This window comes from Ammospiza caudacuta, chromosome 3 (assembly GCF_027887145.1).
Source record: "Ammospiza caudacuta isolate bAmmCau1 chromosome 3, bAmmCau1.pri, whole genome shotgun sequence".
In the NCBI taxonomy this organism is placed as follows: Eukaryota; Metazoa; Chordata; class Aves; order Passeriformes; family Passerellidae; genus Ammospiza; species Ammospiza caudacuta.
In genome coordinates, this window is record NC_080595.1 from 66,840,476 (window position 1) to 66,865,529 (window position 25,054).

The following is a 25,054-nucleotide window of genomic DNA, read 5'->3' on the forward strand; positions in this document are numbered from 1 at the left end:
AGATTGTGGCAGGCAAAATGGAAACTACCTTTGCACAGACATAAGCAGTGTATGGAAAGAGGAGCACCTCTGTCCCTGATCCTGCAGAACCTAAGGAAGAAATGAAGCACTGCTGCCAGCTGCACTGGTAAAAAGGCAAATGAGTGTTTGCAGCATAAGGACCCATGCAATACAAGGGTAAGCAAGCAGCATTTTGAAGGGTAATTCAATTTTAACCCCTGGTCAGAGATTTGCCACAGGCAGAGAAGGCACTTCAGGCTTGCCACTGTCTGGAGTACAGCCACACAGACGCCAGTGTGTCAGTAAAACACCTGTTTTTCACGTGCCATAGCAGACGGCAGACACAAGCAGAGCCACATAGACACAGCAGAGCTCCAACCAGCTTTATCTCCTGGCCTGAGACCAGAAAGAGCCACAGACTCAAATGGGGCTGGGGAGGAAGTGTGGTGAAAATAATTTAATCTTTCCCATTATATTGTAGGGCCTATTGTACTTGTTGGTCTCATGTAAAAGGGAGAGAGGAAAGAAATCTCCCCCAAACATCAGTATACAATCCTCTCTGGCTTGCAGTCACAAATCAGCAAATTCAGAGGCAGACTGTGTCTGAGCAAGGCTACAGCTTATTTCCGTGCAGGTTATCACAGTGCACACAGGATTTTTAAAGCACAATTATAGCCTCTGACAGCCTGCCTAAAGGAGTGGAGTGGTCACCATGGTAACACCTGCAGCACATGGCAGTGAACACCTGATACCAATCAATCTTGAAAACATCTTTTTAAAGAAACAGCCTCCCGGAAAACTGCAGATGGAGATTTCTTTCTGAAACTATGAAGATGCTCTCTTATAACAAAAATTGAAGTTTTACCTTACCATCTTTTCATCTGACTCTCCTTCCATACAATCCTATCCTGTATAAGTTTATGAAAGTGATAAAAAATAAAAAAGGCAATGGTGCTGTGTTGAGAAGAGTAACAAACATTGAAGTACAGCTGACATGTAAATGATACTTTGCATTTTTCCCCTAGAGCCTGAATTGTGGTTTCTGAGAATACAGCCATGCTCTGGTTGCTAAAACAAAATAGAAATATGCCTACTGTAGTGCCCCCCCACCTTCCCAGGACTACAGATTTCCCTCAAATGTTTAAAACCCCCAGAAATGCCATCAGTTTCTTTCTCCCTTTTTGCTTTCTAAATCCACAACTCAATTTCATTGATTAGAGTTGTAGTCCTTCGTGGGGGTACAAGAAGAACAATATGTTTAAGGAAGTGATGTTTGCACTCACTTTGGTACTGTGGGTTTCTGAAGCACATTCTGCCCTCCAGACACATCCAGCAGCCAAAGAGCAGATATAGTTGCTAAAAGTCTTTGTGGGTTTTTTTGGCAGGTTGTTTTTTTTATTCAGCTCAGTTCCAGCCCAACAGCCTTTGGGCTCTCTGTGCTGTGACTGCTCTTCTACCTCTTTCAACTCTCTGACACCTCCTCTTACCCCAGTAAGGACAAATAATCACAGAAAATACCTCATGCACAAAGCTCAACAGCCTCAGCAGTATTTACAACACAGTCTTGTTTAATTATATCTCAAGTTATTGCTACTTTCATTATTTGAAACTCTGCTTCTTAATTTTCCTATGAAAAAGACTTTCTTTTTCAGATGGTTTCCATCTTTGTCATCTTCCATTTCCTCTACATTCACTTTTTCAAGTAATTCTGAGCTGTAATAATCCATTCTGACAGTGCCTCTCTGTGACTGAGTAAGATTTCAGAACAGAAGAGGCACTGAAACTGCAAATACCATTGACTGACAAAAGCTGGATATCCAACTGCTGTAGAACTGATAACAAATATGCACAGAAACTCTCTGAGCATCCTGGAGATGCGTGGAAAAACCACATGAGTCCAAGGAGGTAACAAGACATGCTTTCATAGGCTCACCGAAGTCACTAGAACAGAGCCCCCTCTGCCATGCCCTCCTCACTGCTGAGCAACCACAGCAGATTTTGTGCACAGGAACTGCTGCCACAGGGGCTTGAGCTCATGTCTACACTGCACACAAAAGCTGATTAGGAAAATGCTTCCAAAACTTATTTCCAGACTTCTGCTTAACTCATCAGATGGCCACTTAGAAAAAAGATGTGACTATTGCTGTTCAAGAAGACTGCTATCAGGATTTTTCTGAGAAAGAAAGTGTAGTAACTGGGTGGGTATGATATATATATATATATATGTCACTTTGCATATATCCAACTGAAAGATCAAATTGTACTTGTTTAGCTCAGGTAGGTATAAAAAAATCCAATTGTCTCCCATTTTAGTATAATATTGGCCTCTACCTACAGGTGTGTTTCAGGAGAAAAGCAAGGCATGTTGCTTTGATGCGAGAAAAATAAAGGGAATTGATGATATGTAAAATTTGTGGCAGTTGTTCTCAGCCCTCAATATGTTATGCAAATAATTCCCAGCAGCTGTACCAGGTATTTTTACTGTCTGTGATGTTCTACGAGTCAGCACTAGCTGCCATGCAGTCTTGTTATGCATGAGGAAGTCCAGCTCTAAATCTGCTTTCATAGTGTGGAAGTTGCATTTATTCAGTGTGGTTCTGACGTTTGTCTCACAGTAAATGGCATTTCTGCTCAACAGGGCAACAGATTCCAGCAGTAGAAATACAAAGCTCCAAAACCAAAATGAAGATGTCCTTAACAGTGTACTGGGTTTTAATCTGTGGCAGGGCCCAATTACGATTTTCAACCTGCACATAATCAATGACAGAAGAGACCCATTGATTCCACTGATTTTGGCTGGGATCAGACACCATACTTCAATTATGCCCAGTATCTTTTGCAAAGGTAAGTGGCAAGGGAATATCAGGCAACTGCAAGAGAGCTGTTGAGAAAGCTCTTATGGCTTCCTGTGCTTTATCAGCCTGTGAAACAGCACTCAAAACCTGCCCTTCCCAAATCCATGGTTTAAAGATAACAACACAATCCACACAGTGAAACAAATGCACACACAAATGCAGTCTACCCTCGCTCTTGAAGAGCACTGTCGTCAATAACTAATTAACTACCCACTTCTGCCTGGAAACTGAACCTTATACTTGCCACAAAATGATGATTCATTTGTTTCCCATATCCATTTATAAATGAAGGGTCAGCACAAAAAAATAGCAGTGAGGGTCAAAACTGCCATGAATATTTTCATTACCTTCTCTATCAGGTCTACATATGCTTTTGCTGACAGGAAGATCAGAAATCTTTCACCTCTATGCAGCCAACTCATCAGTGCTGTACGAGCTGTCAGTACTGGAAGTTTTGAAATATATGCTAAACTGATGCTTTCTGATAAGGCTGCTACTATGCTTATGTGTATGAACTTCAAATACCAGATTCCAGACAGTGGACATGGCATCTGCCTTTTAGGCTGGGGCTCATTTTTAGAGCTCTCTTATGAATACAATATTTGTGTAGGCACATCTACACTGGGAGTCTTTTTTATCCCCTTGCTGCTGTGCAGTAACAATAAATAAATAGTTATTTATACAAGTACAAACACAAACCCACTAGATTTAATTATATATTTTCCTTTTGCATTTGTGCAAGAAAGCAGTGAAAAGATAATTTCATAAAAATTTGGCCCATAAAGAGAAAACAGGAAAAGAACAGCAGACCTTTCCAGCAAAACAAGTCACACAGTCTGCCTTTCAAGTTTCCCTGTCAGATTCAGACTTCCATTCCTGACACCTATGGTAAAAGGTTTTTTTCCCCAGTCCAGTTACAATTTCTGAGTCTCAGTACTATCACTCAGACACATCTGATGTCTTTTTTTCTCCTCCTTTCAGTGTCTCAAAAAGCAAAAGGCAAAGATAAAGCCTGGATTCTCTGACAGGGTTTTTCTTCACACTGTGATTAATGAGGTTAATGTGCTTTATTGAATTTTCACTCGAAAACATCAAAAACCAACATCCTCTGAAGCAGTGTGGAAGAAAGGCACAAATTCACCTCCTTGCTGCTGGCAGCATGGCCTTAAATTGCTTAAAAAGGCTCAAAAACATTTGGAGACAGACGGTCTGCACTACTCCTTGTATTTCCCTATGAAGTCCTTTAGACATAAACCATTGACCAAGCCAGGGACTAAGATTGGATTCAGCTGCACCAACACTCCAGTAGGAATTTAGAAATCAAAGGGGTCCTCTTAGCAACCCATGACTCATTGGGATCATCTGCCTTACCTTTTAGATCTTGATCACTTTTCATCCTTGCTCTCAACATAAATCTTCTAAAATTTGGTTCTAATCCAAGTTTGCTCTGTATGCTTTGTCTGTATAGCCACTCATAGAATGAACCTTGCCACTGAATTTTGTCAAGATGCACCTTCTCAAATTCAGATTAAACCAGATGCTGCTATTACCTTTGGCAGTGATTCCTTAAGTGACCTAAACCACTCATCTGTGACAGCCTCCTAAGAGACAATTCAGGCTAACTGTTGCCTCATTCAGCCTTCAGTTGAGTTTCCATCTGTGTTAGGAGCAGCCTCCTAAGTGCTAACCTCTGTTAAGAGGCATTTTATACCACTTGTTGAGAGGCACAAGATTGCTGGCTGAACTGAGCTCCACTGCAGGGGAGGGACCAAACTTCAGCCTACACACAAACTCTTCTCCTTCATGGTTCCTCCTTCCATCCTTCCTCCTGCAATTACAACATCTTATAGGCTGTAAGAGGCAAACTTGCTCTTTCTTCTGCAATACACAAATATGGTACCAATTTAGACTGTGTACTGTTTAATTGTATTGATCTGGACCACTGTTTCCCCACTTCAGCGTGGTGCCCAGTCTCTAGAGGCTCTGAAGTAAAAAAAAGGTGCCTACGTTCAAGAAATAAAGATGTGATGTTAAGGTGGATTTAATAATTTATCCAACTCACACTTATGTCAGTGGGAACATTTCCATGATCTCAAATGCAGAACAGGGGTCAAAGAGGGGGATTTTGTACAGGTTTGGACTAGCAGCAAGTAATTCTGCCTTCTGTGAAGCATCTTTGCAACCTGAGAGGATGCACAATGACTTAATCCTCCTCACACAGCCTCTGCTGAACATGAAGGATATTGGCAGGCAAGATTTCCACATTGTAAAGCAATATTTGAGGAGCTTATCTTTCAAAAATTGATGGAACTTATCAATTTGCACATTTTTGCCATTCCCATACACAGAGAGGGGTGGGCTCTACATCTGAACAGATACTAGAGGTCAATTCAATTTCCAAGCCCATGGTTGTAACTATTAAGCTAAACAACTTATGCCATAAGCATCATCTGCAGTGAAATACGTAAAAAAATGACATTTCATGAGTTCTTTTATCAAGGTTAAAAACAAATCTATAGCTCCTTGGTAGGTTATCTTATGCTTAAGCCAAATTTGCTTACAGTTGCAGTTCTTTCCTCTACCAGCAACTTGCATAAGGACATCCTCCTACTTTCAAAAGAAATTTCACAGATGCAGAGAAAAAAACCCCAAACTTTCCATACACAGTGTTATTAATATTTATTGATAAGCATTTAAAACTCTAAATCTGTTCTAAACATTTAGGAATGAGCAATAAATAAAGATTGTTTTGAGCAGCAGGAATTATTTTTTTTAACAGAACTGTCTGTATTAATGAGGCTTAATTAAGTAACATTTCCTTAACAGTCCTGGCTGTAAGCACATACTAAATTACTTATTTGCAGAACTGCTGAGTGTCTGCACTTCTTATGTGGAATCTCTAAGAATTTAAGTTAAATGATAGAGTGTAAAAAGAATCTGCTGTAATTAGGTTTTAAGTATTAATTACACAAGTTCAGATGTTTTGTTAACATACATTTTCTTCAGCTCTTCAAATATACCAAGTAACTGTTCTCCTCAACAGAGCAGAGCTCCTGTTTCTCCAGGAGTTGTAAATAGTTCCTGTTTCATTCTTTTATTGTGACACATCTCAACGTAAACCATCGGCATAATCAATAGATTGGTCATCTGAGGGGTGCTCACTGCACATACACCACTTCTCACCTCACATGATTTATGTGTGTGCTGAGAGGCACAAGAGCAATGCTTTTGTCTTCAAAACTGCTCAGTCTGCAATGCACTGGCAGCATCTCTACATACCTGAAGCAGGCAAGAAAACAATGGCAACAGCTGTGGCAGGGACAATGAGAGAATCCCACCAGCTTGCAGAGGGTCATGATGAGACAACAGTACCATGCAAAAGAGAGGTGAAATATGGCAGCAACAAGGCTTGGCTTTGGGAAGACTGTGCTATCATTCCAGATGTCCTGTCACTTGGCCGGATGTCTGTCAGAAACCAATATGCTGCAAATTCACACACTTCCACAGATTTATGGTTTGCTTTCCATTACACATCATCTTAGTATTTCAAATATTCACAGAATTAAGAGGCAACAAATATCAATTGTTTGCAAGACAGAACCTGCTTGATGTCAGGAAGGTGGTTTCAGGGAGCAGTTTCTGGATATCTGTAGCAAACCTAACCTGGATTTGAAACTGCGTTCAATCTGAAAGAGCTGAGTGGGAGGCTCAGGAGGTAATCGATAATGTTGAGGAGGTAATAAAAAGCCTCAAGGAAGAAAAATCTATCAAAAGCTATTAAACAGAAAAATATTATGTCTTACTCAAATAACCCATGAGCTGCTGAGCACAGAGACAATACAGCAGAAAGCAACTTCATGTGTTCATAGTGTTTTCCCTTATTTTTGACCTCCCAGCAACAACACACGCACACTAAATATCCATTTTGTAGGAACCAGCTCAACTGTTCCCAGCTGCTCTGGACAGAAGTATAGAAACAAAAACTTCCCAAAAGAAATCCCCATTATGTCAGATCTTAGCAAAACTTCCTTTCCATACCAAAAAAAAGTCCAAATCATTTACTCAACATTGTTTAAGAAAATGTATTCCTTCTGTGAAAAGGCAGAACATCATGTTTCTAACAAAAAGAAGACTACAAAAAAATTTTTAGTTTTGATTTCAACCTCCAGAACTGCTAAGATAACCTCCAACTAGCCCCACAACAATCTCTGGCAGAGAGGAAGGACGATCCTCTCCTATGTCAAGAAGTCTACTGTGTCTGCTGATTTTCAAGAGGTAGAAAGCAAAATCTAAAAGTGGAAAATTACAAGGGTATTTTGTGCTAATAAGCCATCAGCTTTCTGATGAAAATGGGAAAGGATCTTATTAACTTCAAAGAAGCATTAGACAATGAAAAAGCACTCTAAAGACTGAAAGAGCTCAATCAGAAAAGAATCTAAGATTATCAGTTTTATCTTCCTATTGAAATTGTGTTACCCCTTCACTTGGGCTAAACTCTGCTTGAATGGTAAAATGAAAAGTTTCACAGTGAACAAAGACATGAAGAATACATAGTTTTTTCTATACTGATAATTCCATAAACCCAGCAACACTGGGCTGGTGGCTGCAGAGGCAGCCCTGCAGTGCTGCCCTTCTGAAAGGGCACCAACACAAGCAACCAAACCCTTTAGCAGTGCCCTTAAAAGCAAGGTGATGATGAGGAAATTTAAAAGTCAAATGTCCCAAAGAATGAGCACCTGCTTTCCTGTCTACAGGGACATCTCCGGTAACATCTCTGACATTGGGCAGTCAAGAGCAGGAGACAATGACAATTTATGTGATGCCTCTACCGTTAATAAAGCCATCAGCATAGATGTGAGAGCTGAAGTCAGCAGTTCCAAAACTAAATCCCTCTTTAAAACCTATGACAAAAAGGAAAAGAGGTCAGAAGCCCAGAGAGACCCCAGCTGCAGGATGTGGTCACTTGCCAATGTTTAACTAAAGCAATCTGCTCTCACATGGGGGTTCTCTTGGGCTGAATGGCATTTGGAGGTGAGAGGAAGGCAGTCCCAGGGAAGACAATGAATCATATCTGATCCCTAAAGAGAGGTAGAGGGACAGCAGAAGTGCAAAAGTGGTTTCTTCAGTCTTTATTCTTGCTTTGCGCAGGCCAGACACAGCTGCAGCCTATGGGGTTCTCTAGCACTCCCTGGAACAACAGCATCTCTGCAAAGAGCAGAGAAGAAAAGCAAAGAAGAAAAGGAATCATTAAACCCCAGCCCTAACCTCTGCATATGCAATTATGGCTTCATTCAATAAACAGGATTTTTACAAGTGCTTTGCAATCCTCCCTGCAAGATTCCTTGCTGCTATCTGTAGGGGAATGCAATTTTACATGTCATGAAAACATGGTATTTATAGCTGCATGTAGCAAATAACAACAGTAAGATGCTGATATCAGATAACTGGTATTAATAGCAGAACAATTAGCCTGAAGCCTGGATGAAAAGCCTCAAGAGAAGTGTCTTCAAACACTGCTGCCCTCTCTAATTCCATGTCACACTGTCCTGCCTTGCCCTCAGGCAGTGTCCTGCACATGAAACTGTCTGTCAGCACAAGGGTACCCATCAGCCAGGCCCTGTCACTGCATTTGCTAATGCTTCTTTTGACCTCACAGGCTGTGACTGACCATGTGATACCCCACTTCTGGTGTCACAGAGATCAAACCTGAAATAAAACAATGGAAGAAAGCCTTGGCACGTGGGGTATCACACGGATGAGAACTGAAGGTCACCTGCAGACTCAGTGTGCTGTGACACCAAACCTCAGGCAGTGTGGTGGTGTTGTTGCTCTTCTCTCTGCTGCGTATGTACACCACTGAAATGGTGGGAGACCACCTGTGCAGCTTTTAGCAGCCTGTGAGTGAACATAATTCTGATATTAATTCACTGGGTATTTTTCCTAGTCCATCTCTGTCAGGTATGCACAGCAAAAACATTCTCTCTGCTCATTCCAGGAGTGAATTCTTCCCTTCACTTATGCTGAGGAAAAGGACGAATGCTTATTCTGAACACAGATCACATGTCAATGCTCTATATAGGCACATGGTCAGGCCACACATCAATTAACCACACAGCTTTACAGCAACAAGCAGGCAGACCTATAGATTTTTTTATTTGCCCTTGGTATGAAGGACATCTAAAAAAAAAGCAGAGCCAGTGTACCACTGTGCTGCAGAGATCCCTCTGAGAGGCTACTGTAGCCAGGCACGATTTGTAACAGATGTTCTGATGCATATCGGAAGCCAAATTCACCCTAATTTACCTTCAACTTCCACAAGGCAGAGAGGTACCGACACAAAAGTCTATCCTTCAAGTCCTGAGTGGTCCATTCCTCAGGTCTTGATGAGTTGTGGGTCTAAGCTGGCTAAAAATACCCTGTGAGGCAGGAAACTGTTCTTCCAATAGCTGTTAAACAGCTCTTCAAGGGTGCACTGTTTCCAAACAAATGCATAAAACCCCCTTGAAACAGAAATAGGGCAGGATTCATCTCACAGAAGGGAAGAGACACATGGCATAGGGCCTTAAGATTCCCTGTATTCAGCCAAGCTCCTTTCAGAGTTTTATTCAATATAATAAAAATATTCGTGCATAGCAATTCAAGCACGTCCATTCCCACTGAAGGATGTCCAGGCTCTACAGTCAAATTATCATACAGCACTCTGAGTTTTTTCTGTTTGTCCTTAGTAATGTTTTGCTTCTCCAAAGACTCCTCAGGGCAGCAAGAAGGAGACACCAGGTATTTAGCAGAACTATCATGTCTGTTAGTAGCACAAAAAATACTCTGCCCCAATTAACATCAGTCAGGGGTTTGTGCCTAACCCTCTTCCTACCACAGGCTCTTAGGATCTATCAGTTAACCAGTCCTACAGCATCCTCTCAGTGTCATGGTCACTGAGTTTCATGAGCTAATACTTGTCTCTTTAGAGATATGTGCTTTGATCACACCTGGGAGCTGATTGTCAAAATACTCGATATTTATAGGAAAATTGTATCTACGTGAAGAAAAAGGAAGCAACTTCTACAAATAAACTACTCTCCTGAAATTTTGATCTTTCATCTACAGAACTGAAGGCTGAAAAACAGGCATCAGATATCACAAACTGACACAGATAAAATAACTTAGTCAAAAGAGAGCGAGCTGCAGGTATACACTTAGTCCTTTACTAGTGCAAGTGGCAATTTTATCTGAAATTGTAAACGACTATAAAAGGAAAAATCAAAGTCAGGATTTACTAATAGCCTTTCTGAGATTTCATGAAACAAGAAAATGTGCTGAACCTACATATCCAGGAAAGCTGTATTTAGTAGAGGTGGTTGCAGATCGATAACAAAGTGACCAAAAATAGTTGAAGGGATCTGGAGTCAGAGGCTGTAGGGAAGAACAAATTGAGTGAAAAAACATTGCCCAGTGTGTGCAGTGTCAGAACCCTTGCTTTGTGCAGCATGCCAGTACATGTTTCTGGGACCATAAACATTTCACAATGAATTTCTATTATCACATGGTAGGCACAGCTAAATCCAGGGCACATCACTCATCTGCCTCACTGGAGGACACGAACAGCTCAGTCTTTCAAGAAGCCTCCCTGGTGACACAGTTGTCTATTCTGTGCTTTGAGGGCTTCATCTCACAACTTAGAAGGCAATGTTTTCCCATTTTAGCAGGGACAAACTGGAGATTCATGAGAAAAGCTGCTCATACCTCAAAGATCCCCAAAGGAAGGATGGCCTTCAGCCACAGATGAACACTGCCAATGCAGGATGCCCCACAACCATCCGTGTCACCAAACCACATGCTGCAGGGGATCTTTCAGGTGCCACAGCCTAGACTGTGGCACAAAACAACTCTGACAGCAAGATGTGGCTCATCATCAGGCTGAAGTAAAGGCTGAAGATGAGCAGAAATTCTGGCCACAGATAGCCACAAATCCACCAAGCTGAGGTGGAGGTGTGAGGCGAAAGCCAGCGGTGTTTATATCCTTGGATAAGGTGGCCCTTGCTATGCTGCCTGGAGGTACTGTGAGCCCACACATCTAGGCTTTGTTAAAGCTCATTCTGGATTAACTGGATAGCTGCCCTCACCATTCAGTACCAGGGGAAACGGAAAAAAATCAGGGTTACATAGTAAAAATGCTTCTTCAAGATCAAGTTATGAAAAATAAGAACAGCTTAAATGAATTTCTGAATTAGAAGTAATTAATTTGGTAGTGTAATAGAAAAGCTCTTTTGATCTGTTTGGCTTTTTTGTTTCTTGGTTGTTTTTTTTTTAATTTTGAACCATCCATCCCTCTAAAGCTCTGAACAATTCCTGCATTATCTCAGTAGGCACTGCTGATTCAAAGCAAGGATTAGTCACAAATCTGTGCCACCCCAGAGCCATTAAAACAGCAAGCTGGTGGATGGGAAAAGGGCATATGCATCTGATAACTAAGATGACCTTTCCTACAATACTCGTGTTTGATTACCAGTATCTTTTCTGGATATAAAGTTTCAGCAGTACACTTAACATCCCAGTTCTTCCTGAATTGTGGAGACAAAAATAAGACAATCTTTACCACACCACAACAGTGCTGTTTATGCAGTGCAAAATCATGCAAAATCACTGAAACAATTTTATTCTTCAGAATAATGAAGATGCTTTAATAAACCCTATTAAAACCAAGCATCAGTACCAACCCCAGCATTAAATTGTTGAATATGGAGCAGCTTTCCTATGGGAGATTAATGACCAAAGGTAATATTCTAGCCTTGGTACTTTTATAGCATCCATTAATTTTTAAATGGAGGACGGAGTTACCCAAGATTCAAAATGGCATTCAAAATGTCCTCTACCTTGAAGAAGAAAAGTACCCTGCATTGGAATACCGTGCCACAGCCCTCAAAAGATGAGACAACACCTGGGTGCAGCTGCTGTTGCCGAAGTACATTCGTTTAGTCAGGCACCATTCTCCTCAACAGACATCCTGCCTGTTTTGGTTAGAAACAAAATCATCCTGACCTTTAATTTCACTCCTCTGCTCAGCAGCATTGGTGCCCACTGTCTAAGTGTACAGACAGGGGTCCTCAAGCCCCCTGCCCGTGCCACAGACCTTGTTCCCTGAGCTCCCCCTGCTCTGCCACCTCAGCTCTGCCCCTCTCTCCCACTGGCAGCTGCTTCCAAGTAAACATCCTGTAAACTCAACACCCAAGAGAAGAAGCACACACAGTTCAGGAGCTGTTTACTAGTGACTTATTACCAAGTGCAGCATGACCTGAGAAAAATAAAATAAAATAAAATAAAATAAAATAAAATAAAATAAAATAAAATAAAATAAAATAAAATAAAATAAAATAAAATAAAATAAAATAAAACAAAATAAAATAAAATAAAATAAAATAATTAACTGTTATTTTTGTTCCTCTAATTTAGAAAATGAGGGCACAGTTTTTTCTCCAGAAAGCAGATGCCGCAGAATTATTAGTCAGTGTTTCCTGCCATTTTGTTCACAGTTTAAACATTCAAATTGGAGTTGCAATAAGTGTTTGTTGAATGTTTAGCACAGTTAAGCTCTATTTTTCTCTAGAGAAGTATCATTTCAGATGTTACAGTTCACCAACAAATTCTCAATGTCATATTTGTTCAGAGTGGCATTTCTCCTAGGATCTACAACTCCAGAGCTACACTGAAAAATAATTAACAATATAACACATCACTGCAGGTCCTCTGCATCTTCCACTTGCAAACAAACTGGTGCTAAACTCTGTCATATCCCAGCAGCACTCTCTTCTCAGCTTTCTTTCTTCCTCACCTCAGCTTCCCTTCCTCCTCATCCTCCCCCTCTAAATTCAGAGACACAGATCTACAGAAAACATGCCAAGACACTTTCTGAAGAGATGTAAAAAGGAGAACAACATTGTGTATTTTCCTCACCCAAAATAAGCTTATGTGCCTTTTATACAGTCCATACGCTTATTTTCTTAACAATTTTTGAAACTCCCGTACTGACACCAGACACGAACAAGCCGTAATATTTCCTCCTCAGTTTGAGGGCTATTAGCCACTGAGGATTTCGCTCCTCTGAACATTTCCAGAACATCTCCAGCCTCTCCCAAGTTCAGCAGTGGCTGTGCTGGCACTGTGCAAACACATCTTGCAACACCACTGAGCTGTTTTTAGCTCCCATGCTGCCTGAGGTTGAGCATCTTCCCCCTCATCACATCCCATTTAGTGATGAGCCATCTATCCTCATGCTTCTGAATGCTACATTCTCTCTTAGGAGATGGAGCCTTAAAAAGACATGCTCCAACAAAAAAGCATGTCTCTATGTGTTCTGCTGTCGAGGCCTTTGCCCCAAAACCAGAAGGAGGCCTCACCCTGCACCTCTTTTTGTTCAGTTGTATAAATAGACTGGTGTGATGGTGTTCGCAGGTATGAGGGAAGAGACAAGGATCTGACTCCACGTTTCAGAAGGCTTGATTTATTATTTTAGATACATATCATACTGAAACTATACTAAAAGAACAGAAGAAAGGATTTCATCAGAAGGCTAGCTAAGAATAGAAAAAGAAAGAATGATAACAAAAGCTTGTGTCTCGGACAGAGAGTCCAAGCCAGCTGACTGTGATTGGCCATTAATTAGAAACAACCACCGGAGACCAATCACAGATCCACCTGTTGCATTCCACAGCAGCAGATAATTATTGTTTACATTTTGTTGCTGAGGCCTCTCAGCTTCTCAGGAGGAAAAATCCTAAGGAAAGGATTTTTCAGAAAATATCATGGCTACAGACTGGACCTGCTGTCTTGCTGGAGCAGCTCAGACTGGCACAGGAGGAGTGAAGACAGATCCCCCTGCCAGCTCCTGGTAAGGCATCTGAACAAATATTCCCATTTTGGGAACAGCTTAACTTCAGATGGTAATTACGTTCCACTTTTGAGGGGCTCCTGCTTTTCTAAGCCTGAAGGCTGGACTGCCTCCCCTGCCACAGCCCCAGCCAAGGGATCTGCTGCCATCGGCACATCAAATGTGACTCCTGTCAGATGGCAGCTCGGGCTGCTTCTCAGCCTCGCCTCTCCTCCCCATGGAACACTGACACTGGGAAGTCTGAGCAAGGAAACTGGGATTACGGGAGAATCCTTTGCCCCAGAGACAGCACTGCCAGCTGTTATCTCTGCTCTCCAGTTCTCAGGAACAGAGCAGTAACAAATGCACTCAATCCTACACTGAAAGGCAGCCATACAGAAAGGCCTGGGCTGGAAATCCCAGCTTTTTGATGGCTTTAATCAAATGCAACAACATTGGGAGGAGAAGTGAGAGTGAGCATGTGGTGAGAGTGGGGTGGTAGTGAGCCATTCAAATCAAAATTGATTTTTTAAATTTGCTTTGATTCACCTCTAATCTTACATGCTTTTTCCTAAATTCTGAAAAAGTACAGAAATGAGGCCAAGACATAGAAAAAAGAAAAGAATGCATAGTTAATATTTCTAGTAAGGAATAATCAAGCCATTAAGCCATAAAAAGCTTCATTAAAAAAAAAAAAAGGTGAATCTCTAAATCTCATCTTTCAGTTCTTCCAGAATATTTATTTAATTTTAAGCAACAGAATTTCAGGTTCTAGGTTTTACCAAAAAGAACAAGCAACTTTTAAAATCATTAAGGTGTGAAGCTTTAATTGACTTTTTTGGTTGCCAGAATCATGAGGTGGATATCACTTCATGTGGATGTGCAAAATTGATCAGCTGGATAAATTTGCTCATCTTTCTTCTATGTTCTGTAGACCACCAACTGCTATTAAAGAGGCCTCCAGCTTTCTTCCTTCTCCCTTCATATGACAAAATTTACCTCTCTACAATGGCTGGATTGTTAACCAGTCACTTAACACTATGACTATACAGCTGAATGTCTCATTATATCCCTCCAAGATAACTAAGTTTCTGTAACAACATTCAATTTCCATGCTAAGATGTGTGAATTATTATAGTTGACTCAACCCAAGAAATTGCATCTCCTCAAATGAGATTACAGCAAGTAGGTGTCCATTTGGAATTATTTTAATACTCAGTAAAGCAAAATGAATCAGTATAACAATATTAGTATCATAATAATCTTTTTTTTTTTTTTTTTGCTTAAAAACTTGCTAGAATAGAACACACTGAGTCTATTGGGAAATCTGTTCAAGAAACACATCCAATTTATTCTGTTTTACTTTGGAGTGTTACTTCCAGCTACCTGTAACTAATGAGAATCCAGAAGGAGAGAAGGCACATAAAAGTGAGTTACTCATTAATAAAAAGAACTGCATGGACAGCATGTACTCTCTCTCTTCAAACTGTAAATAATAAAACTACCAATTCAGAACAGAAAAAGCAGCATTGCCTTTTCAGTGATGCCTTCTAAAAGCATCACGCCTTATGATAAACACCTTCTATGTTCAAGTGGAGACCTTCCAATCACATCAATGATAGGTTGTTTCCATTAGAAATTGGCTGAGAAATATTTTTATTCAATTTAATTCCTTCCACAATTCCAGCTTTTCCAGCAAACAAATGCAAGTTCAAGGGGAAAGAAAACAAATATTCCTCCAACTCTCACACACTCATGTTTTTAAGCTTCTTTAAGCTCTCTGAGGTAAACAGCAAGCACTTTTAGTGACAGTTTCTGAGTAATGATGGGGAAAAGAGGGGAAGTGGTTGAAAGCACCACTGGCTTCTTAATGCCAACTCTTTTATGTTACTCAGGGAACACATGTTCAATCACTGCTTATGAAACAGCTTTGACAACACGGAGAGGAGCTTTTTGCTTGATGTTTGCTTAAATGAAACTCCATCTATTGTAGAAGCAATTGCTTATAGTTTACTTTTTGGCATGGTTCTTTAGTATTTTCTTGTTAAACAGAAGCAACTCACAGTCTTAATAATAGATTAGTCAGTGGCTGTCTTCTCTGGAGCCTTTGTTACCGAGAGGCTTCACTGCAATCCAGCTCTTCTGGGAAGAAATTTAGAGAAAATATCAGAAGGCTGGTAACAACAGAATTTCTAACACCTGACCTTTCCAAGAAGAAAAACAAGCAAGACCCCATCCCCACTTAGGGACCTTTATTTTAAAGTCACACCATTGCATACGATGCCTGCTCCCAAGAAAGCAATAGGCTCAGTGTTTCATTTCTGAACACAGAACATAACTTTCACATTAAAGCTTTAGCAAAACATGTTTACAGAAGTCTCTGCATTTTTATTTTACTGTATTGTGCCTTGGAGAAAGCTTTTCTAAAGTGAACAAAGGCTGCAGCAGACTTAATTAGACTTGAAGCCTAAAATAGATCACATTGTACACTTAGAAATTGTTTTACAACATTGAATTTAACCATATCTAAGGCGGACTGTATTAGCAAGATATTTTAAGGCAGGGACTGCAAAACACTATGCTGTTGTTAGCATCTGTTATTTCTTATTAAAGGTACTGTCAACCAGCCTTATTTCAGTCTGTTAAATAAGGTTCCTCTTCCCTGTTATGTTTTTCATGCATAGATGGTTAACAAAGGTCACAGCAACTTTTCAGAGGTTCAGCTTTGAGCTTGGAATGACAGGGTCACGGGACAGCTCTGAACAGGGCTCAGGAGTCTCTGGTCCAGATGAGACCGTGCTCCCTTGGGGCTGGAACTCCCCAGAGCAGCCACTGTGGGCAGTCCACACCTCTGCCTCCTCAGATTCTTTTCCTTGTGCACCATCTGAACCTCTCTGGCTTCCTCCTCCCTCCCCCTGGTACCAGGGGCTGCTGTCAGCACCTCCAGAGCCATCTTCTTCCAGACTGAGCCAGCCCATCCCTCAGCCGTTCCTCATGGGGCAGCTGCTCCAGCCATGACCATCATGCTTTTGATACTCTAGAAAATGGCTCCTTCCCTGGAGGAGAGTTCATCCTTCCATTTCCTTGCAGTTTTGCAAGGAAACAGGAGAGGTGAACTACACTGACACACTCCACAACATCACCTGACTCCCTGTGTCCAGGGAACCACAATGCTGTGTCCAAGCCTGGCTCTGTTACAGGCAGGGTTGCAGCTAAATCAGGATCTTCCCATCACAAGTTGTCTCTGTGGCAGCATCCCATCCACTCTCTGGAAGAAATGGCAACAATTGCAGACCTCTGCCCTGCTCCTCAGTTCCAGGGTGACTTTCCTTTTTTTTTCCAGAGCAGTATTAAAGCCAATCCTCAAGCTTTCTACTCATACAAACAGCAGAAAAACTTCAGCACTCCCACTGTACTGTGGACTAAAATCAAGATGAAGTGCCATATGATTGCTTAACACTTTTTGTGTCATCTGCCAAAGCAAACAATGCTATTCACAACTGGCTAAGCCCTGAGAAATATGTATACTTCAAGCAAACCTTCTACTTGGTACTATGGGGAAATTCTAGTTCAAACACTATTTTCAGAACTGCTTGTCCACTCAGAGACAGAATTTCTAGGCATCATCTTCCCATCTTCTGTTTCCTTTAGTCCTCTTACCCAACCAAACTTCATCCACAAGAGATGGAAGAGACATAACAAGGTATACTTCCAGGACAAATCTTACCAACACTATTTAATGGTGTTAATTAAGGTCTCAATTAAGGACTATAAAATCCACCTCTGTACATAGAAATTGCTTATGAACAAAGCATACCATGTATTGCCCAGGAACTAAAGCTATTTTTGATGAGGAAGAGGAAGGGTACAGAATCATTTCAATGACAATCTCTTTGTCATTACTCAGTGAAATACCACAGAGCACTTTCATCAGTTAGTATGAAATATTTAAGAGCTGCCAATGCTTCTGCATCTGTCTGAGCAAGACCAAGGTAACTTGTAATGAAGAAGACATAAAATATCAATGGGTCAGGTGCTCGGCTAAAGGATACAAATGACACAAGATTCCAAAGTAGGCAAAACAAAATTTAAAAGGGATGTTGAGCCTGAGCAAAGGGCAGTACTTTATACAGATAGAACACCAAGTTGTGTGGTGTTGAACACTGCAGATCTTCCAAGGGCATTTCAACTCCAAAACTGCATTACTAATCACAGTTCCAGGTTGCTCAGGAGCCTATGGACAAACTTCTGGATTTCCAACAGAATGTTGTGGATTGGTTGCAAAGGTAATTGAAAAAGGCTAAAATAAAAGGCTACCCGTTTGTCCATGGGGGCTGGAAAGCAGTATAAATTATTCCCTCTGTTCTGCCTCAGCAGGTGCTCAGAATGGCAAGCATAAACATCACTGTGTACTGTAAACCCAGTTCACCTTCCTCTGTTGGATGGAATATGTGGACAGGATGGGGAAAGACAACAGAGACAGCTTTGCTATTATTATATGTGCAGTAAATACTGCTTAATCTGTAGATTAAAAGAAGAAGCAGCAAAAGGAAAAAGCAAGTGCTCCCTGATCTGCAACTGTTCTTCTGGGATCTTCCTAGGGACACAGAAAATGGAATATATTTCATTCAGAGCTGCATCCTTCCAGCACAGACCAGCATAGAAATTGCCCCTACCTCTGGTTTCAGCATGGAAAGATGTGTGCCACATACCAAAGCAAAGACATGCGCAAAACCTCTGCTGGATATATTCAGTGCTTTTTGTGCTCTGGGAAGCCAGCTGAAATCCTCCTGCCAAAGTGCTACAGCCTGGATGCACCTGGCCAGAGCTCCTCACCCCAAGGCTGCTCAAGGTCTGTCTCCCCATGTCCAGTGCAAACCTGACCCTGGTAAAATCATCACCTCCCTTTGCTGACTGATCAGGCCTTTTCCTTGACTGTTTTTTTTTGGCTGCAGTCAGACACGCTGCTTTAGCCACAGCTAAACCATGCGAAGGACTCCTGCTGCCAGCCCACCCCAGCCCTCCCCCTGGTCTCTGGGCACAGGCCACACTCCCTCTGAGCAGGATGTCACTGCCCTTCTCTGCCCTGCCGAGGTAAGGGCACAAGTTCGCACATCCTACCCAAACTTTCCCCACAGCACAAGTTAAACACTTCCACTGGCAGGGTTTTCAGATCCATCCCTTGGATGCATTGGAAGTGAAGCAGACTGGGTAGCACCTACGTACGATGCAACATCCCACGCTTCTGGGAGCGATGCAACCACTGGTGAGAAACTGCTGTGGGAGTCGTCTCTGACACCAGCTGGGAGGCACCCAGCCCAGGCTGTGGGGTGGCAGCTACTGGAGCACAGGGAGAGCTGCGTGGGGCTGCCACGTCAGGTCCTTGCAGCAGGGAAGGATGTTTGGCCAAGTGCAAGGGGATGAGGCAGGGCAAGACCCCACATAAGCATTTGTGCTTGTTCCCAGAAAAAAGACATCACTGTGCACCTTGTCCTCCCTCTTGCTAATATCTAACGAGGATAAAGTCAAATGGAATTGCTAAACAAACATGGCGGTGTTCTGTCTTTAGTGGGGAATGAAGGCTTTAATGTATACAAATTAATGTAAAAGATATAGAGGAGAGCTTTGTGCAACGTCAATACAGGAAAATATTTTCAAAGAAATCAACATTATCCAGTGAGCACTTTATTAAATTAATTTCACTTATATATGCACATTCAGAGAGCAAGGCCAGTTGATACAATTTCTAAAATAGGAAATAAGCTAGCAAATCAACTTAATACACTATTAAATCTTTCTAAAGAAAAAAAAATTAAAATAAAAAAAAATCAACCAATCCCAAGCACCTCAAAAAAACCTACCCACAGTAATTTTACAGGGAGATAATGAAAGAGAAAAGATACACAAGTATTGTCATGCTATTAATGTTGGCAAGACAAGAAAGGAGAAAATGGGCAATTACCCGTAAACACAGCTCCTCGGTTGTGTAACTAAACAAATAATCAGAACAAAAACCACCAATTAGAAGTCAATAAAAGCACATGTATTCATGAAGGTCTTGCTAGATAAACTCACAACACCTTTTCATATTTCTCCTCCATTATCCTTCTCAGGAAACAGGGAGTGTTACAGCATCCCGCTGTGCAGAAAAAGCAGGAGAGGACGTTCACATGCAGCCTTAACCAGAAGAAACAGCAGTGGCAGTAGCAAGCAAATGAAAGTCTAATCAAAAACTTGTAAGCAATTGAGAGAAACTGATTGTGGAAGAAGCTAGGTTTTATTGTGACCACAGTAATCGAGTGTTTGCATTGAGTCAAGAAAACAAAGAAAATTATTGCACCACTGGCTATCAACCCTGTATCAAGAAGTATTAAATTATGAACAAGGAAAGCAAAACATCAGCTTACGAAGTCGAGGAATGACAGTGTTTGTATTCATAGCTCATTATCAGAAACATCTCAGACCTATTGAGCTTATTTTGAGAAAAAAAGGCCTGATCAAAACTTCCACAACTGCGCACTCCCATGAAGCAAAGAAATTGAAAAATATAATCACCAAGCCTTGAGCAGCAGAAGTTACAAAGCTCAGCATCCTATGAAGGACCCACACAAATTTTCTGGTGTCTATTAAGCTGAATGCTTTCTACAGCGCTTCCTTCAATGGGGGCATCAACCTCATCTCCATGGCCACCAGAAGCCTTGAGGTTTGGAAAATTTCATCACTTTGAAATCTCTGCTCTTCTACTTATATTGGCAGAAATTAATCCCCAAGGGTAAACAAAATACACCAAGGCAATGAGGGGAGCTATCAGTCAGACAGCATTATTATTGTTTCAGCTTCATCTCCTTAGGAAACCAGGCTGAAATTAATATAGTCAGGGCAGAAGAAGGGAAGAAATAACAAACATAAATCTAGAATGAGAAAAACTTCTAAAACCAGAATTTTTTAAAGTCAAGTACAGAAGACATTATTTCACGTGAGGAAAGCCAGATTTGGGAGCTTTTCACAAACAGATCACCATTTCTGACTTTCTAGGATTTCTGCTAAGCCACACTCTTAGGCTGCAATGAAAATCTGGATGATCCCCTTGTAAAAACACAAACACCAGAATCTTAATCCATTCTAACACAGATGTTTGACTGTCTAAATACTTCTACCAGACAAGATCACTTGGATTTATTTTTGTAATTCTCCCCTTTCAGTGGTGGGGGTGATCTCATGGGGCACTGAGTGGCCAGTCTGGATGCCACAGAGTGCAAAAAATCAATCCAAAATCCTGCACTGTTCCACTGCTCACAAAATTATTTGGAAGAACGAGGTGCTCCCTAGGGAGAAGCTGCAATGCAAGAGGCTCTCTGGACATCAAGTGAAGAGAACACATCAATTTCCCTCACTTTCCCCCCAAAGCCAAAGAGGAAGCTACGCCCAGAGAATGAGTGTGGTCCTGAGGCATCTTCACCAGGAGGAGAAATCAACAAAGTGCAGCAGAAAGGCCAACAGGAGTTCAGGGAACACATGATCTTGAGCTGGTGGAGATAACTATACAAATGATTCCTCACAAATTGTCCACCCCAGGTTTTAGAAACTGAAGGAAACAGTTACATTCTGAAAGGCTCATTAAAAACCCTCATCAGTATACTAACAGAAAATATTATTTGTTAGCAGGATAGTCAGTGAATGGACACAAGGGAACAGTTTTGCACTTTCAGACAGATTAACAATACGACCTGACTGAGTTTCTCTGCATTTCATGACTTGCATCAATATTTTTAAAATTTGTCATGAATTTCAAGTTCATGCATATTTTTACTGCATAGTGATGTGTTATGCTCTTTTGCCTTAATTTGTAACTGTCATGACACATCTAATTTAAAAGAAAAGAAAAAGAAAAAAAGAAGAGACTGGTCTCTGTTCCAACAGGATTATTACAAAATCAAGGTAGAAAACTAAACCTTCACTCTCACTCTATTAGTACACTCTAAAGTGTGTGCTTTTGGAAGTTATGTGAGTATTTATAGTTAAGTTTCAAATTATCTCACTTAAATTTGTAAGTATTTGTATCAACCACAATGTTATATTTCAAAACCATCCTGGCACGCACATTCAAGTTCAAAACTTAAAAGAGAATATTATAAGTTAAAACAAAAAGCTCAGTAACTCAGACCATTCTCATCCCCATGACTTCTTCAGCCAGAAAAGATAAACGAAGTGTCATTGTGTTCCCTTCAGCTGTTTTTAAGGTCTCTGTTTTGATAAAATTATCAACATTTTTTTTCCTAAATACAGAAGGTGATGAAGTTATATTGTGTAAGACAATATGCCCTGTGTATTTCCACATTACTAATCCTAACCACAATATCTCCAAAGGTAATTTTATCCATTGCTTCAGGAATTTTTAATACTTTTTTATTTCTCTCTTTGCTAAAAACACTTGCCTGCTCTGCAGAGTCCAAAAATAACTTCTACAACTAAGAAGCATCATTTATAACTGGATTAAGAAACAATTCTCTTTCAGAAAGAAAAAAAATCCTGCCTTGCATGTGATCTAAATACAAGAACATTCCTTGCAAACACAGAAAGCTGAAAGTCAGTGATGTATTTTAACTGATCTTCCAGGAATATATTTTGCATCCACAAACTACATGTCAGTTGTTCATTATCGTGTCCGTGTAGATTAAATTATGGACTTCAAGCACAACGTTATATTTCACATGTGTGTTGTAATATGCCTAAGCAGTAAAATACTCTCTAGCCTTCGTGTTGTCACCACTGATTAATTTGACCATATAAACATAATTTGAGGAAAGAGACGCGCTTAAAATCGCACCTGGCGCACTTCTGATTGCTTTTCTCCCGGAGAAAAAGTCACTTCAGTTTCCTTCCCCATTAGAGGCAGCCCATGTGTGACACCGATTAGCGGCTTCCCCGAAAGGTTAATAATACCTGGGGCTAAGGTATTATTAACATCAAACCGGGTCAGTCCGGAAGCATCCCGGGCAGGGAGGCACGGCCAGATCGCCCGTGACCTGTCCCGAAGAACGCCTGGGACGCGGCGGTCGGACGCGGGACATCGCGTCCCCAGGACCAGCCTCCCCAGCAGCTTCACCGCTCCTCGCCCGCCCTCTGCTCCAAACTTCTCCCCGTTCCCTTCGATGCCCCAAGGGCTGCCCAGGGCCGGGAGGGACGCGCTCGGTACCTGGGCACTCCGCGTCGCCGGGAACGCTCCGGTTTGCGGGCGGCCCCTGCCGCGACCCCACCGCTCCTGCGGGATGTTCCCGTCCTGCAGCCGGCCCGGGCGGCGACCCAGTCCCGGCAGCCACGGCCACGGGACCCCGCCCGCGCCTGTCGCCCCCCGCCCAGCCCCGGCTTCCCCCGCCGCCGCCGCCGCCGCCCTCACCCGGCGCCGCAGGTCCGTGCCCTGGGATGGCGCTGCGCCGGAGCCGCGGCCGTGCCCGGGGGCGGCGGGCTGCCGCGGGATGTGGTGCCGGGCGCCGCGCCGGGAGGCGGCGGGAAGCCGTGCCCGCCCCCCGCAGCCCGTCCCGGCGGGAGCAGCGGGGGGCCGGGCCCCGGGGGCTGCCGGGCCCGGAGGTGGCCGGCGTGGGGCACCATTGCCCAAAACACCGAGCAGGGCTGACTCGGGCTGCCGCTGCCGCCGGGAGAGGGGACCGGGCTGGGACACCGCGGCAGCCGGCGCGGGGGGACTCACCTGCCGAGGGTCCCTGTCCCCCGCGGCCCTCACAGCGCTCAGAGCTGTCCCGCTGCAAACTGAGGTGGGGGGAAAGAGCAGGTCCCGGTGCCCTGAAAACAATGGGGAGAACAGCTCTTACCTGGAGCTTTGCTGACTTTACTCCCTTTTCTTTCTCCTCCTTTTGGCTGCAGTCCCTCAAACTGCACCAGCAAAATGACACAGGACATCCTCCCACTCCTGCCCGACGCAAGCAGCGAGCGTGTGACAAAAAAGTTGGCACCTGGATGTAGCCATATGTGACCCTTTTTGGCTCCGAGCCTCGTTGTGTCGCACGGGGAGAGGCCGTGGTGCAGCTGCACGCCTCTGTCAAGGCTGCTGGCCTCTGGGACATGCCTTCATGCAGGAGTTTGGAAAAACCCAGCCTTGGCCTGGAACCAGCAATCTTTGCTGTTTTCTGCTTCAAATGGTGCCCTGTGAAGAGTGCTGCAAGTTCTCTGCCTTAAAGATTGTGTTCAGTGGGAACACAAAATTAACATCTTCAGGCATATTCTACCATATTGTACCAAAGTGGCTTTGAAAGCTTTTTAAAAGATCTAGATTTTGAGCATAGCATAGATTTGTTGTGTTATTTTTTTTTTTTTAATTGTACCAAAAGGACTCTAGATTATCTATTTTGAAATCACTTTAAACAGTTTTGAAAATCACTACCAATATACATATGAGACTTCATCCAGCTGTTTCCCTGTATCCAGTCAGAGCCAAATGACAAGAGAATCTGCACAGAGATTTTTCATTTATACTCAGAAACTTTCCATTTATATTCTGAGAACTGGACAAATGCAGACAAAGGTGGGTATCTTACCTGTGCTTTTCAGTGTTTAGACTACAAACCATGTCAAGCTTTTTATCATATTTATTTATGATAACAAATAAAGAGAAACAGAGGATTAGAATTTCATTCCATTTTGAAAATGAGGTTGGCTTTCATGAACCTAAAATCCCTTGGTTTTATTTCTTACATATTTCTGGCGTGACCTAGAATACTTAGGATCTATTTTTAACATTATTTAAGCCATGTTGTTAAAGTAATCCTATTTACAATGGGAACTCTAAGCACCAAATAACTCAGGTGATGGCTTAGAATTGGTTGATTATGTTGCATTTTTATCAGATCTTTCCAAATGTCCTCTTAAAGTACAAGAGCTGTAGTTTGGAGTCCTGCCAATACTCCCTCTGAAATATTTTTCTTAGAATATAATTTGCTGTATCTCCTTTAATGATTAGTTTCTTTGCAATTTATTTCATTATTTGGGCAGATGGCTTGATTTCTCAAAAAAACCTCTTATGACTACTATTTTTAGCTTAATGACAAAAATAACTGGTAGGCGTCTTTCCTTTTCCAGGTTATAAGGAAGGTTTATTCAGAAGAATGATTCTGCAGTTATTCTCTCACAAAGTTAGTGTTTGTGCTATAGATTTACATTCAGCAGAAACTGAAATCCAGTGTGCTGGTCACCTTCAGGGCTTTGTTTGTGTGAGAACACATGAGTTAAGGAGAATACAGAGATACTGGTGCCAAGGTCCAGTCCTGCACTTAGAATGGTAACATGGAGGCCTTGACATCCTTCTAGCCCACCTGTATCTCTTCTG

General features: G+C 42.0%; 1 protein-coding gene across 3 annotated transcripts in view; it reads right to left on the minus strand.

Annotated features, from left to right (window-relative positions):
• Positions 1-23,605, minus strand: part of PKIB (cAMP-dependent protein kinase inhibitor beta) — a 54,219-nt gene extending 30,614 nt beyond the window's left edge. Inside the window, exon 1 of one of the 3 annotated variants that reach the window (XM_058802325.1) lies at positions 23,544-23,605. The gene's annotated coding sequence lies outside the window, so the exon portion shown is untranslated. Of the gene's footprint in view, positions 1-22,912; positions 22,963-23,113; positions 23,161-23,543 lie in introns of those variants that run through there. The other 2 variants (XM_058802324.1, XM_058802328.1) reach the window with 2 other exon arrangements.
• Positions 23,606-25,054: the final 1,449 nt, after the last annotated feature.